We start from the raw sequence: 16,277 nt of genomic DNA on the forward strand, positions 1-16,277 counted from the left end.
TACACAGCCCTAGCGCTATGAAACCTAACAGTAATATAAGTTATCAAATTGTGACTTTTGATATTTTCTGCTAGAACATATGCACATGTATTTTTTCCATTTTTACAGTGCATGCATTGTACTTGACGTAAGTCGAGTGAAATTCAGTTTTTTTTAACGACCCCTCCAATCAGTGTATGGGTCTTTCCAGTGCGATATGATCGATTAATCAGAATAATAGATGACAGTTAAAGAGAAAATTACAGAAACACACCTGAGAATCGAGAGTGATTAATTAAAATGAACAAAAGAATCACACGGCCATGATAACGGGGAGAAATACAAAATTTTCTCTGAAGAGTATTAAAATCATTTCTCCGAGCATAACAATGACATTCAATCAATCGTTACGTTCTCATATTTCCACTGCGGGGAGATTTTCTGAAAGGACTCTAAGCCTACGTTTACCGCAATCGTATCGATGCGTAAGCACCCGCAAGCTGTTTACGAGCTCTTTCGATTTATCATCACAAAAGGAAATGGTAAACAACTTGGGTAAACTCTTCCATTGGTATGATGGTCGCTGCTTGCTAATTCGCATTAGTGTTTAGCTAAAAATAAGAAATATGAATATCTGGTTGCGGTTGATGAAAAGGAATGCTTTGGAAAATTTAAAAATATCAAAATTGGAGAAATACAGCTTTGAGAACTTCCAGAAAACATTACTGTGACATTTTTATAGTTTCTCAGAGGGAAAATATCGCTCGTGAATGAAGCTTTCCGATGACATAATTATCAAAATCCTTTCACCTTGTTAATCTCTGAAACGACTCTCTTTTCCCTAAGTAATAGATTAAAACATTCATTCCATTTCTGAACTTATTTTCACTTTTTGAATCTCATATACTTAAAATCTTGCTTAATAATGAGATATCATGTGGGAAGGTAATGGTAGACGAATTAAAAAGTGAGAAAAAATTCTTATAGGTAAAATAAGTTTTTAATCTATTTACTTAGCTCATTTGATAGACTCAATCATTTAACTCCATTTCCGTCCCAAGTACGTTTTAATAAAAGATAATGAAAGCAATCACCCACGCTCAAATCCCTGCTTTGATGTAAATTTGAAAATGAAAAATCTCTAAGACGCCAAATGTGTATGGAATACCATGATATTCTAGGATATAGATTATTCATTATTTGAGCCGAAGAAACTCTTTAGAATACAATAATAGAGTAATAGAACATTAAAGCCACGTATGTTCATATCCAAAGGCGTATCTATGGGGGGGGGGGGGGGGGCACGAGGGGGATACATCCGGCCCCCAAAGCCTAAGAGAAATCAAAAAAATACTTAAAACTATTTTCTAGTTTTGATATATAATAGCTGAATCTACTTAAAGTTAAATATTAAGCGCTAAAATGATATAAAATGTATTTATAGGCAAGTACTTTTTCAAACATTTTCCTGGGAAGCTGGGGGGTCGCACACAAGACTTCCCTATCCCCCCAGAGCATATTTCTAGTTACTAGCGCTGTTCATACCTTAAATATTTACTATCATATCTTAAGTAAGATGTGCGAAAAAATTAAAATCACTAAAAAAAACTGTCAAAGCAATCACAGGATTTCTAAGATATACTCCGCACCAGCCAGTTTAAACTGCATTTGGAATTCTATTTCAAGAACTGCCTTTTAACTTCAAGGGCAAGGATGAAAGGCCTTAATTGAGGATTGGAGTAAGAAGCGGTAGAATTAATATACCTGAAAGCACATTTTCGAGCAAAAAAATACGTCATGAAAAACAATGCTAGTCATACCTACAGAGTTCTTAAATTACCTGAAGTATGCTACAGGAATATAATATCGTGTGTAGGTAAAAAGACAACCCCAACAAAAAACATGATTCGCGAGGAGACCAGATGAAAAAGTCATCCTCAAAGTGCGGATTTCACAGGCGTATGATTTACTATGCCTTCACCTTATTGAAAGTGAAAATTGAAGAATGAGTACAGTGAGTGATATCACTTGAGCTGAAAACTTTCACTACTTTCCTCTTTAATCATGGCCACTATGTGCTTTGAAGTATCTGTTTCTATGTTAATAGTAATGCGAGGAGACCACCATGGTGAGAGGGCTGAGATAGCTTTGAATTTCAACAATCGGAGGATTCGGAGAGATGCAATAGCCTCATGCATTTGGTTCTGATGTGACTGTTATTATTTTTGGCAGTTATAATTTAACTAGGGCAACACTAAAGCCAATGGCTTCATCGTTTCGTCTTTTTTGTAACAATACAAAAGATAACTAAAATCAAAATAATTGCAGGTAATGACATTTTATCCGAGCATCATGACAAGTAGAATGGAGTAGCTTATGCAGCAAAACTAATTCCCTTGCCATTTACTGCGGAGTAAAATTAGCGAAATAACTGGGTGAGGTGATTTCGTAATGGCTTTCTCCAATTTAAGCGTTAAAGACCTCGCAAAACACGTTCGCGCGATGCATTTTGAGCAAACTACGGAGGACTAAAATTCAGTTTGATGTATTAATTAACAGTTGTTTTACGCCAGAAATTTGGAGAGAAAGGTTTCACACGAATATAATTACGGAGGCAGAAAGAGCGTTTTTATTCACTTTGAGGCCGCTGTGATTCGGCCGTCGCTGAATAAAATATACAGCAAGTCCGCCAAAAAAAAAAGAAAACTCATATGCATTTTTGCATGGGGTTAATCCTTCCAGAATAACGGATTTTCAGGGGTTCTAATAAAATGTTGCTTTGTACGAGCCGGGATTACTTGTCAAAACGAATTATTACACAATTATACGAGGAGAAAATGCATGAACGGGGAGAAAGGTTCCATAATTTAGTCACGTTGGGCGAAAGAGCCTTTACGGTCATTAAATTACACCCGGTTGCCTCACATTGGAGTGAGAATATTATATAATTTCCATCTTAAAAGCATAGGTTCAGAAAGGTACTTACAATTATAATTGTCATTGAGGACAATAATAATTGTCTTACATATGGAGAAGTACACTCCGTTCTGCTATAATATTATGGTTACCATAAATCAGGAATTGAAAATTAAGATCAGTAATTTAATTTATTGCTGAAATCCGGCTGTTCACCGGGTGATAGGCTCGACTGATACCGACGTTTCAAAAACCGAGTCAGTTTTCTTATTCAGGGCGAGCGAAACGTCGGCATCAATGGATAATTTCACCTGGTAGACATCCGATGTTAAACTACAATAAATATCTCTCCTGAAATCGATGAGATCAATAAATCAACTGATTTGAAAAGGACTTTATCATAGAAATACTCGAAAATTACTAACTCATTCGGAAAATGACTACGTCTCATGGCACTGATTATCGGATTAAATACGTTTTTCAGCTGATATGGAGGGAAAATGTGCTTATAGTGTTTTCCGTGCATCGAAACTGCTTTTTTCTCATAAAAAATTATTAAAATCAGAAAAGGTGGTTAACATTAATCACTACACTATCTCTGTTTTTAAGGTGAAGCCGCGAATTCACTGTTCACATTCCTGGCCGACGTTTCGGAGGTGAGGCAGCACTCCATTTTTCGGATTTTTTTTGGATATACCAAGCGAACAAATTATCGGGGTGACAATTAAAATTAGTCCAAACAAACAACAATAAATCCAATGAAACAACTGAAAAAATATCATGTTATTGAGAATTTGAGTGAAAAAATGGAAAAAAGAGAAAAAGGCCAATTGAATGCCGAACGAAATGAAAAAGGTCAAGTGAAAGACGGCAACAACGCCATTGTGAATATTTTCAGCTGAGAAAAACTTCAGGGTATATGCAAAAGTTCTTGATTCCAGGAAGCACTCCGTTTCATTACGATTTTCTTTCTTTCATTTTCCGTTTCATTACGATTTTCATAATTTTCATATTTGGAGGCCACCAAGGCTTAAGCTCACTTACATTCCTTGCCCTATCAGCGGTTGTTGTTGTAGGTGAGGGTTGGTGGAAACGCTCCATTACGAATGGAATATGATATCTTTTGCAGGTTCCAGTTAAAAAAAACTTTAAATTGGAACTTCAGCTTTTACCTGTTCAGGGAAATTTGAAAAAAGGATATTCCAATAATTCCGTGACCTACCTAACCACTTGTAAATACCACGAATGCCTACGGAACGTGATCACGCTTTCCTTGAATTCTCTTACATTCTTGACGGTCTAATATTCATCAAAGAACTTCCCTTTTCAACATGAACACCTCGGTCTGAGTTACTTATTATTAAGCTAATAATTACCGAGATTAATCCATTCAACGCCATGCAGTTCCCATATCAGTAAAGGATGTGGGGAGGGTTTACGCACGCTCTAATTCTACCGAGATGGCACTTACGTCTGTATAGGTACTCATAATCCACGTCGTTCACAGTGTAGAGAGTTTTCTAATGATCGAAGTCTGACCTGATACCCGTGAGGCTCTTGATCTAGTTCTCTCAAGGAAGGTAGGAAATGCACTTTTGATCTCACTTGAACCGTAAAAGTCTCCACACTGACTCATGCCGTTACTCATGAATGAGCAGATATACCAAATTGATGAAATGCAAAAAAAGTATTTGAGAACAAAATATAACATTTTGCATTCGACGATGCTCAAAAATCCTATGCCCGAAATATATCTAAGCAAAAACGAATTTGTCGCGTCACGGGGCCGTTGTGCTCCGCCCGAAATGCAATGCATGCAGGGCCGGAACTAGCCTTACATTTACGACGAAAATAATAAGAAAAGAGAAATGAGGGACTGGAAACCAAATTTAAATACAGTGAAAGGAAGAAATGACGGGGGTGGAAGAAAATAAGGAAGGGAATCCCGCCTTACCTTGGCTTCCGCCCGAACTCTCCACCCCATGCGTCCGTCCACCACTTGATTCTCGTCAGAGCTTCGACGAGATAAACGCTCTTCGCCTTGAACTCAGGCGAACGAAAGCTGTCGTCTTCGCCCGGACCCAAGCGAATGAATGAATACCGGTGCCGCAGGCCAGCACCGTTCTTCCGGTTCTTCCGGTGCTGCTCAAGCCCTCTTTAGGCAAAAAAGTACGGCACAAAACAAAAAAACCAAGGCAGGCGGGAAAAAGAAGAAAAGAGGGAAATTCAAATGGAAGAAAAGAAGGCATAAGGCTGTTCCGGCCCGAACATACCGCCCACCTGAATTTAGCAAAAATTCACCTCTTTATAACGAAAACTGAAATAAGCTGCGTTCTTAGTCCTATCCTAAGAGTTGGGTTTGGGATACTATAGCTTCACTTCCAGAGGCCCATCTGGAAGACTTACTACAGGACTCAGGTTAGGCCGTGGATAGGGAATTAGAAGGAATTAGAATGTTAAAAACGAAACTAACGCGCAACTAGCGAAAAAAAAAGAAAATCTTACGTCCGATCTCACAAGTGCTCTACCAGATATAATCCAAAATTTTCTGACTATTAATGCCTCCACCATTCGAGGTCCCCCGTGCAGAGATGCAAAGTGATTATGTCGCACAATCAATCTAGAGAGATGACTCTCTTTAGGCAACAAAACAGGTTGTTTTTGTGATTGAGGCAATGCGGAATTAATGAGCCTGCCGCCCACCCTGAGGATCCCTTGATCATCTATAATAGGAGATAGACGAGCAAAAGTAGAATGAAGACACTTGTTTCTAGAGATAGAATGGAGGACATTCTTGAAATGACATTTCTGAACCAGTTTTATGATGAGGTTAAGAGATTCGGTCCATTCAGATTCCAAAATAAGAAGATTGGATGGTCGCTGCACTCCCTTACAACCAGAGATGAATCTACGCACAAATACAACTGTTCGTATTAATTTCAAGTAGCAGGAGTACGCCTTCATCCAATGACATGAACATCCCTTTTCATCTTGGATGGCCCCTGCCCATTGCGCTTGAATCTTAACCTCCGGTAGATCATTTGCATATTTACTTTCCGAAGGTATAGATGGCCACTTTGATTCATCCTCCCTTAGAAATTCCGGACCTGACCAATATAAGTCACATAGCAGCAACTGATTTGGCATCATTCCCCTCGAAACACAATCCGCTGGATTGTTGGATGATTCAATATGTCTCCACGAAGAACTGGGAATTGAAGCCGTAATGTTAGTGATTCTGTTAGCAACAAAGGTCTTTAATAAATGAGGTGACATTCGCAACCACGCCAACACAATCTGAGAATCGGTCCAGGCATATATTTTGAGGATCTGAAGTCTTTTGTCCAAAAAAGATGACAAACGGGATAGAAGCTGAGATAACAAGTACGCTCCCATTAACTCAAGCCTTGGAATAGATAAAGTTTTCAAGGGAGCAACTTTACTTTTAGCTGCAACTAGATGAACATTAATTTCTGATTCTACGATCGTTCTTATATACACCACCGCACCGTAGCCGCGCTCCGATGCATCACAGAATCCGATCAGTTGCGCCTCTGAAGAAGACCGTGGAAATATATATCGAGGAAACTTTATCTGCTGCAACAACTGACTCTGCGAGACAAAATTATCCCATTGATTCTTAATGACTTCTGGAAGGGAATCATCCCAAGATAATTTTTCATTCCACAGGGATTGCATCAAAACTTTAGCCCATAAAGTTACGGGAGACAAAGCCCCAATCGGGTCAAAAATTCTGGCAATGTTCGAAAGCAGCTTTCTTTTTGAATTGACCACCGTATCGAAATTGACATGATAGGAAAAAGTATCGGATTTTGGTGACCAGTACATTCCCAAAACTTTTAAAAGGCAAACATCGCTCGAATCAAAATTTAAAATTGATATCCGTTTCTCCTCGGGAATATGACTTAACAATTCCGGAGCATTGCTTGCCCATTTTCCAAGAGAAAAGCCTCCTGATAAAAGCAAGGAAATTAATTGCTTTTGCAAATTTAGTGCCTCTGCAATCGAGCTCGCTCCCGTGACGATATGATCAACATATGTGTCATGAAGAAGCACCTTTGAGGCTAACGGGAAATTTTGTCCTTCATCACTGGCGAGCTGATGTAGAGTTCTAATCGCTAGAAAAGGTGAAGAAACAACTCCGTAGGTCACCGTATTCAATTCATAATCCAATAATGAGGACGATGGATCCTCTCGGAAGACAACGTGTTGATAGGTGCGATGGTCGGGATGTAACGATATTTGTCGATACATTTTCACAATGTCGGTAATAAACGCGACCTTATGCGTCCTAAATCCAATTAAAAGGTCAAAAATGTCCTTTTGAAGTTTGGGACCAGTTTCTAAGACGTCATTTAGTGAATTACCGAGTGATGTCTTCGCCGAGGCATCGAAAACAACACGTATTTGACCGCACTGAGAAGCATCCTTAAACACGGCATGATGGGGCAGATAATACGATCCGGGACTCGTAGACCTGGACATATGTCCCAGCGACTCGTACTCGCTCATGAATTTATGGTACTCGCCTTTTAAACGCGAGTTCCTTGACAATCTGCGCTCCGTGTTCATCCAGCGCGTGATAGCATATCCATGAGAATCTCCCAGAGTGGGAGGACATGCCTGAAATGGCAACATAACTTGATATCTACCGTCAGACATACGACGATGCGTATTTTGAAACCCTACTTCGCATTGCACGTCTTCAGGTCTCGGTAGAATTTCGACCTCCACTTCTTCCACTTCCCAAAACCTTTTCAGTTGATTGAGAAGAAGTGTCTCCCTCTGACAAATAGCCAGCGAAAGTACCTGAGAAGGATTCTGGGGGGCAATGGTTGGATAACTTCCCATTATAACCCAACCGAACACAGAATCCATAGCTATCACATTTGCGTAAGACAATGATTTCCGCCCACCAAGAAGAATCCTAGGAAATAAATCCATGCCCAATAACATTTCTACAGGGGCCGGTCTATCGAACTCGGGATCTGCGAGACGCAAATGTGCAAATTTTTTGAAAAGATAGAGCGGGATAGGAGTTGTTGGAAGTTCATTTAAGACCTCCGATACTACAACTGACCTCGTGGTCAGTACGGGGGTTGACGTATGCCTTGGAGATAAAGAGCATAAAACCTGACCGTTGGGTTGCTGCAGGGGAACATGCGCTAAGCCAAATAGCTCGCCCTCGTAAGCGGAGATGGGCAAAGATAATCGCCTTACCGCCGAGGACGAAATAATGGATAACTGCGAGCCCGGATCTATTAGAACTCTGATACGCTCCCACGCCCCATTACCAGTCTGAATCAAGGCAACCGCTGTGCCTAGAATAGTCGAATGCTGCCGATCACTCCGAGTGCATGACGATATGATAGCAGGGGGTATGGATGAGGTGGTAGATGTTTTTGACAAGGAAATACCCTCTTGACTATCGTCACGCAATCCGGTGGAAACCTTTCCTGCGTCTTTCGCGCCGACTGAGTTCCCGTCTTCGGCAGAATTATGTAAAGACGTGTGGTGATAGCGTTTACATCTTTGACAGCGCATACCTCTTGCTTGACACTTGGGAGCCCAATGACCCGGCCTTAGGCAATTGAGACACAGCCCTTTTGAACGCACAAAGGTTGAACGTTGATTATAACTCATTTCAATGTAACGTGGACATTTAAATAAAGGATGCAAAGAAGAACACAATGGGCAATTATCACGTTTCTCTGAATAATTAGACATCCTTGAAGAGGCTTCATTGGCTGAAACTGGCAGAGAAAATTTAAATCTACCTCGAGAATTCGTGGAGGTAAATTTAGAAACCGATCCACTTGATGTTTGCAGAATTTTAATTCTTTTCTTTACAAAATCAATTAGATTTGTTACAGAAGGGAACATGTTTCCACTCAGCGATCCTTCAAACTGGGATAATATCTCAGAATTCAAAACTCGAGCGGCTAAGCGGAATAAAATAAATTCTCCCAAATCTGGAATATTCAGGGTCCCTAAAGCCGCATACATTTCTGCAAACGTTGTCACGAATTGTTGTAACTCTGCTTGATTATTAGAAATTTCTGGAAACGACAACATTTTGTCCAAAAATGAAAATCCAAGAATGCGAGGATTATCATAAAAATCGTTTAATTCTCTCCAGGCGGATGGATAATGAGCTTCGCCAAAAGGTACAGAGGCAATTATTGCCAATGCCTTACCTTGGAGAGAAGATTTAAGATAAGAAAATTTTTCAATGGCGGATATATCATTCCGGTAATGCACCACCGATTTAAATATATCGCGAAAAGCGGGCCATTCAGAAAACAACCCCGAAAACTTCGGAACATCAATGGCTGGGAGTTTACATTTTTGGGATTGCACAGGGGCTTCCCCGTCCACATCGCTCGTGGACGCCCTCAATCCATCAGAAACAGACAAAATAAAATAATACTTCTCCTCGAACTCCTTTGCCAAAACGGAATCTATCTTATACACTTCCGCGCGATTGCAATTATTGCAGTGCTCAAAAATTGCCAAATTTTCATCTAAAAAACCACGATAAACTTCCTTTAGACTAGAACACCTGGCAGAAAATACGCCAAAATTAGGATGCTCCCTGACTCGCCCCTGGTATTCACTCAACTGACGTGCCAAATCATACGCGACCGAAAGAGTGGCTTTGAACTGGTCCCGTTTGAATCGCAGAAGGGATAGACGCGATTCGAAATTCTGTCTCGTGGTTATTTCACTTTCAGGCATGATTGCACTAAACGCACTAAATAAATTAAAATAAAATAAAGCCTAATGATTTCCAAATCTGTCCCGGGTTTCGGCACCAAAAAATGTCGCGTCACGGGGCCGTTGTGCTCCGCCCGAAATGCAATGCATGCAGGGCCGGAACTAGCCTTACATTTACGACGAAAATAATAAGAAAAGAGAAATGAGGGACTGGAAACCAAAATTTAAATACAGTGAAAGGAAGAAATGACGGGGGTGGAAGAAAATAAGGAAGGGAATCCCGCCTTACCTTGGCTTCCGCCCGAACTCTCCACCCCATGCGTCCGTCCACCACTTGATTCTCGTCAGAGCTTCGACGAGATAAACGCTCTTCGCCTTGAACTCAGGCGAACGAAAGCTGTCGTCTTCGCCCGGACCCAAGCGAATGAATGAATACCGGTGCCGCAGGCCAGCACCGTTCTTCCGGTTCTTCCGGTGCTGCTCAAGCCCTCTTTAGGCAAAAAAGTACGGCACAAAACAAAAAAACCAAGGCAGGCGGGAAAAAGAAGAAAAGAGGGAAATTCAAATGGAAGAAAAGAAGGCATAAGGCTGTTCCGGCCCGAACAGAATTTTTGTTATAGGTAAAATTGCATTAACAACTATACCCAAATAATTTAAGAAATTGGGAACGAAATGGAAAAATATCTATCTATGCAAAAATTTAATATTTTTTGGCACGTGAGACTATTAAAAGTAAGTAAGTGTAAGATTAACACACTGCATTCAAAGGTGAACAATTTTTAAATTAGACATCCAATTTATAAAATTACATTGGAAATCATAACCAAATAATTTAAGGAACTCAAAAAGCATTCGGATAATATATCCACGCAAAAAAACGGAATATTTTGTACTGAAGACTATTAAAACTAAGAAAGGGTAAGAGAAACACATTGCATTGAAAGACGAATAATTCTTAATTGGGGATTGATTCGGTGAAATTACATTGATTTTCATGACTTCATAAATCGAAAGTTGGCTGAATGTACCGAAGAACTCCACAGCGTCTCGCATACTCTAAGAATACACTCAAGGGACTCAGGTACGCTAATTAGACCATGTTGCACGATAATTACATCAATTGGACAATTGAAATGACAGTTGACATGGTGATGATTCAATAACTGCTCCAGGAAACGCACATTCATGTGCTAATGAGAGAACTGCGTCCACCTGGAATACGGAATACATGTCGTCTCCGCTAATTATGCAGATTAAAAGCTCTAATGATGGAAGTCTAAAACTCGGCCTTCTGAAACAAAAGACAATTTCGGTAATTGGTCCGGTATTTACTTTGGGCTAATTGAATGCTATAAATAGCATCTCATTCGGCAATTACGGTTACAACCCCGTTCAAAATCGTTGTACATTGAATTCAATTAACACAACCAGAGGTTAATGTGCCGTATGAGCTCAGGGAAGCGGAAAGAAGAATAAGAGGAGTGAAGGATTAAAAAGTACGATTCCCCTTACATTCGATTGAGCCACATGCTCCGCTGAATATTCCTCCCTCGCATTATGATGGGAATAAGGAAGGGTGTAGGGTAATGAATACAAAGGGTTTATCGATGGAATACATAAAAGATGGCTCTAGATGAGACGAAGAAATGGAATAAAAGAAACGAGCGAGTATGACAATAAAGAGAAAATAGCTAATTAGCGTATTGAAATATCTTAATGTTTCTTTACTATTGTATATGATACAGTTATGTTATTATATAATAATCGTCACAAAAAAGGATTAAATCCAAAAAAATCTGTAAAAACTTTTTCGTTTTACGGTCAAAATGATCATGTTTATAATCAGTATATTATGCAGTAATATCCTGAGGGGTAGTACTTTATCAAGGCAAAAGGCGCTTCATTCATTACACAACATTCACAAGTGTTCTACGAACACCTACACTTTCGTTAATCTGCCAGAAAATTAAAATTTCAATGAAAAATACCCAACTAATTAGCAACATCCCTGGGCATCATAAACAAAAAATACCCATATAAGTTACAATCATGCACTCGGAAAATAATTTTTAAAATATGGGATAACTTCTGGGTGGCAATTACGCACCTTGTTTGGGTATATGAAAAGTGGAGATACTAAGGGTTTTCTATACATTTAGGGCGTCTTTAAAAAATAAAGTATAAATAAAATGAAAAATAATAATAATAAAAATGAAAATGTTTACCGACAAAGTCGGTGGACACTGAGGATGACAAAGTAAAAAATACTAAATTCATAAACTTAATTTTCAACATCTAAAATAAAGGCATCCTGAAACACATGCATCCAAACCTCTTCCAACACTTTCAACAATCCCACCTTCAAACTCTTTATTTAAAAACCTATTTATTCCAACCCAGCCATGCCTTTTTATTATATTTTTCCTTTACAAAGGTCTTTATATTTAGGTTTTCAGCTATTTTTGATAACACGTATTAAAAAAAGGAGAGCATTCTCAGAACTAAAACTTATGCTGCAAATAGTCATTTAAGTATTTAACACAGAAATAAAATTTGATTAGTGAGTCTCATTTCCTTAATAAAAATTTTAGGTCTTAAAAAGTTAATATTGACAAATTTTTCCCGAATTTTTGCAGAAAGAGTTTGACTGACTCTTTTTCATGATAGAGCAATTAAAACAATGAATTCCTATAGCTCATTTCATGCTAAACTCACTGTTTTTTTTTAATTATTCTGATATCTTTTAAAATAGCTTCGAAATTTAACTTAATGCAAACCACGTTTTTCATCAAAATTTGCCCAGCCACCCTTTTAAAAATGGCTGCCAAAAAAATATGGCTTCTAAATTTTTTCAAATAGTGTTTTTTGATTGTCTACCCATAGGGAACTCATGATTAAAAAATCAAGAACATTAAAAATGTTGAGCAACATTGCCTGGATGATTTGAAATGGATTGACCCTAGAGTGAAAAACGAAATAAAAGAAAGTAAAATATCGCCAAAAGTAGGCGTAAAATCAATCCTTAAAATGGTTTTTATGCCTTAATTCCGAATAATAAAACGAATAAACGCATGATTTTGAGAATCATTGTAATTAAATCCGAGTACACATTGATTAAAATTTCCAGGACTGAACCAAACAAGACCAGAGTAACAGTAATCTAGCAAAATATTCCTTTAATTCTCTTTAATTTCCCATTCATCCTCTCTCGCCTCCAATAAGGATGCTCTCCAGGATTTCCTCATTACGTTAATCCCTTCCTTCAGCTTCGAGACGAGAGCCGGATAGATTGGCGTCGAACATTCGCAATCCCTCTCGTCTCCTCAGAACGTCCTTGGAAGAACTCTTTGCCTAACAACCCTCTCGAGAAATACACGACGGAGCCCACGTTAAAAAAAATGAATTCATTTGCTCACCCTGTTTTTTTTAGCCTCTTTCTAATAATTTTTTCCCTTTAGAGAAGATGTACACTCCTCCCGTCACATTTCTCCTTTTTTCCTAGAAAAAATATTTGAGAGATTTCCACACTGCTGATTGCTAAAAGAATGTCAGCCACATGTTTATGGAAAAGTTGGAGAGTGCAAGTTGGGATAAGTAGCAATGTTGGAAGACGTCTATCATAATATGGTGACATACGGCACAGATCTTCATAGCACTTCCTCATTACTCACTCGTTCGATCCATTTGGTCTTCATCAATCATGTTTGGAACCACATTCCTAACGATTCCGTCCTTGGCCTCACTACTGCTTACTGCTCTCAATGTCCATTCCTTGCCTACGCAAAGAAACATACCCTAGATAAAAGTTATGATGATTTATCCATGATAAAATATCAAACAGCAATAGAAATTTCCATGTTGTTGTTGTTCAGTGTTTGTATCCATTTTTGATGTTCGAATGTTACATTCATTTTTCCATGTTCCAATTGTGTTTCCATCTAACTGTTGTTTTGCATTTATATTAACAGATATATCGAATTTCCACCTCCTGAAGCTTGAATTGAGTTGATTTAATATGAGATGATGCTTTATTTCCTTAATTATAAAGAAAAACAATGCCAGGGGTTTCATACGTAGGAGGTTTATTTATGCCAGAGAGAAATGGACAGTATAAGGAATATCAATGGCGGAATCATTCGGAATATGACTTTACAGAAAATAAATGAAGATAAAATAGCTCGACCGAATACGCAATGAGGAAGTAGTGAGAAGACAGGGGCTCGGAGGAGTTTCATATTGGTCGCAGATATATTTATAAAGGTATTGCCGATGAGACAGAACTCGATTTATTTAACAATCATGGGAGAAATGCATAAATAGTACACTAGCTGTTGAGCACAGCTTCCAAGGCAAAAAGAGGGTTTAAACGTTGAGGGTGTTGGCGTTAAACCGAGGCCAAAAAACGTTTCGGGGAGGGTCCAGTTAGCGACAGGGTACATTTGGAATATGGGGGGGGGGGGGAGAATTTGTTTGGGGAGAGGATTCCTTTGTGAGATTTACTTGGACTTGGGTTGCACTTAACATCAATATTTCGTTCGGTCATCATTAAGGCACCAGGCGGTCTACTACCTACGAAACTAAGGTTTAACATTGCTACGGAAATGAAAGAATACACTATAGTTAAGAATATTCCACAGATATTTCTGACAGACCGTGTGTCACGCAACTAAATGTTTTTTTTGCGATGATAAGAAAAGGGCGTGAAAGGCAAGCAACCATCGTAGTTTACGGGGAGGATAGTGAGAAACGGGTGCTCTAACCAAGATTCCTGCCGAGCACAGCTTCCAAGAGAGTTTTCGCTTACTAGGTGGTGTGGGTGGTCCGGAATTCGTCAAGGATTCGGATTTCGGGAGGTTGGCGAGAGTTAAAGGCCTCGGTTACGGGGTGACAGATGCAAGGCAGCGAGACATTTCCACGGAAAATGCTTGTGGTCGGCTTTACGATAACAGACACACGTTCACACCCTCACACGTGTAGGCACAATCTCGGGCGAGAGAGCTGAATCCGCGAAAAATTGCGTGTGGAGGGTTAGACTGTGAAATGGCGATGCTCTTTCTTCCCTTAGGCCTCACATCTACTTCATCCCTTTATAACCCCCTCCCTGACAATTTACCGTTAGCGTTGGGTACAAAATTTTGGATTTTGGGCGATACAGGTATTGAGTGTCGGGTATCGTCCTTTTCCTCCATAACTATATCGATATACAAGCCTCCTTCAGCCCTATATCACCTTCCCCGGCAATTTACCGGTAGCGTCGGGTACACGATTTTGGATTTTGGGCGATACAGGTGGTGAGTATCAGGTATCGTCCTTTCCCCGATAACTATATCGATGAACGATTATTCTTCAACCCTTCATCACCCTCCCCGATAGCTTACGAAAGCTTAGATCTCGTCTAGCACGATATCTTATTAGCGTCGTGTCAAATTTGGATTTATGGCGATACAGGGAGGGAGCATCGGGTATCAGCCTTTTCCTCGATATTTATATCGTTAATTAATAGAGAGTGTAAAATTGATGCAGATACGCTCGTATGAGAGGATCTGAAGATTCTGCAGAAGGAAAGCCATGCTCCTGCATTAGCTTCAGTTCCTCCTCTGCCAGCAAACCTTCCATTAAATATTTTATATTGTTGACTTTTATATTGCGCCCAATTATAAAAGTCGAGATCACCAAAATAGGACCAAAGAAACGTTCTCCACATCTAAAAAAATTCGTATCGGTCCGAGTCTAAAATTAGTCTGTGTAATCCTAGAATTAAGAGTCTAGCACATAAATATTAAACCTATGAAAAACTAAAGGAAAATAGCAGAACTCGTTGAATGCGTCTTTAGGCGACGTCTTCAAGTGGGGGCTCAGTACCGCTCAATACTTTCATATTTTCAGGAATGATTAAATTGGGAGATGTATAACCTGTAAGATATTTAAGTAGCGTATGCTCGTGGTTGACTCTGGGGTGACCTTTACCCTAACCTATCCTAACCAACCTTCGGATTGAACCAATGAATGAGAGTGAAGATACTGAAAAAAATCTCATTACTCATGGATTATACAATACTCTAATAAAATAGGTCTACACTCGAAACTATATGCGCACAAAATGTTTAACGATAATTTTACGCATAAATTGGTGCCATAGATCGCAACGCAACAACATTTCCGCGGTGGTAACTCAGCAACAACAAGGCAATGCATGCAGCCATATTTTCAATTTTATCTGCCTAAATCTAATTACATTAAAAATTATCATATATTTTTCTTGTTTTTTTTTCCCGCTTGTTAATTTTTGCAGTCTTTCTCTGTTGCAGTTTTCTCGGGTTTCGCAGATATGGAGGACGTAACCCGGTGCGAAACCCGAGAAAACTTTACTGCAAAAATGAACTTAGTTTAGACCTAGAATGTTTTCCTGGATCCATGGAATTCAGTGCAAAGTTATTATTCGAACGTGCATATGTTTTCATTTAATTTTGTATTTTTTCTCAAGATCTTTCTCTTGATGCTCAAATAAAGTTTAGTATAAGACAAAAATTTCTCATAAACGAATTAAATGACCTGATATTCCCCCTGTTCAACTCTGGGTGTAGCTTATTTCACTTTTCAAAATCACGGTGCTGTCACTTTTTCTTTTATGTTTTGTAAACTAT

The sequence above is a fragment of the Ischnura elegans genome, chromosome 6, assembly GCF_921293095.1.
Source record: "Ischnura elegans chromosome 6, ioIscEleg1.1, whole genome shotgun sequence".
Lineage (NCBI taxonomy): Eukaryota > Metazoa > Arthropoda > Insecta > Odonata > Coenagrionidae > Ischnura > Ischnura elegans.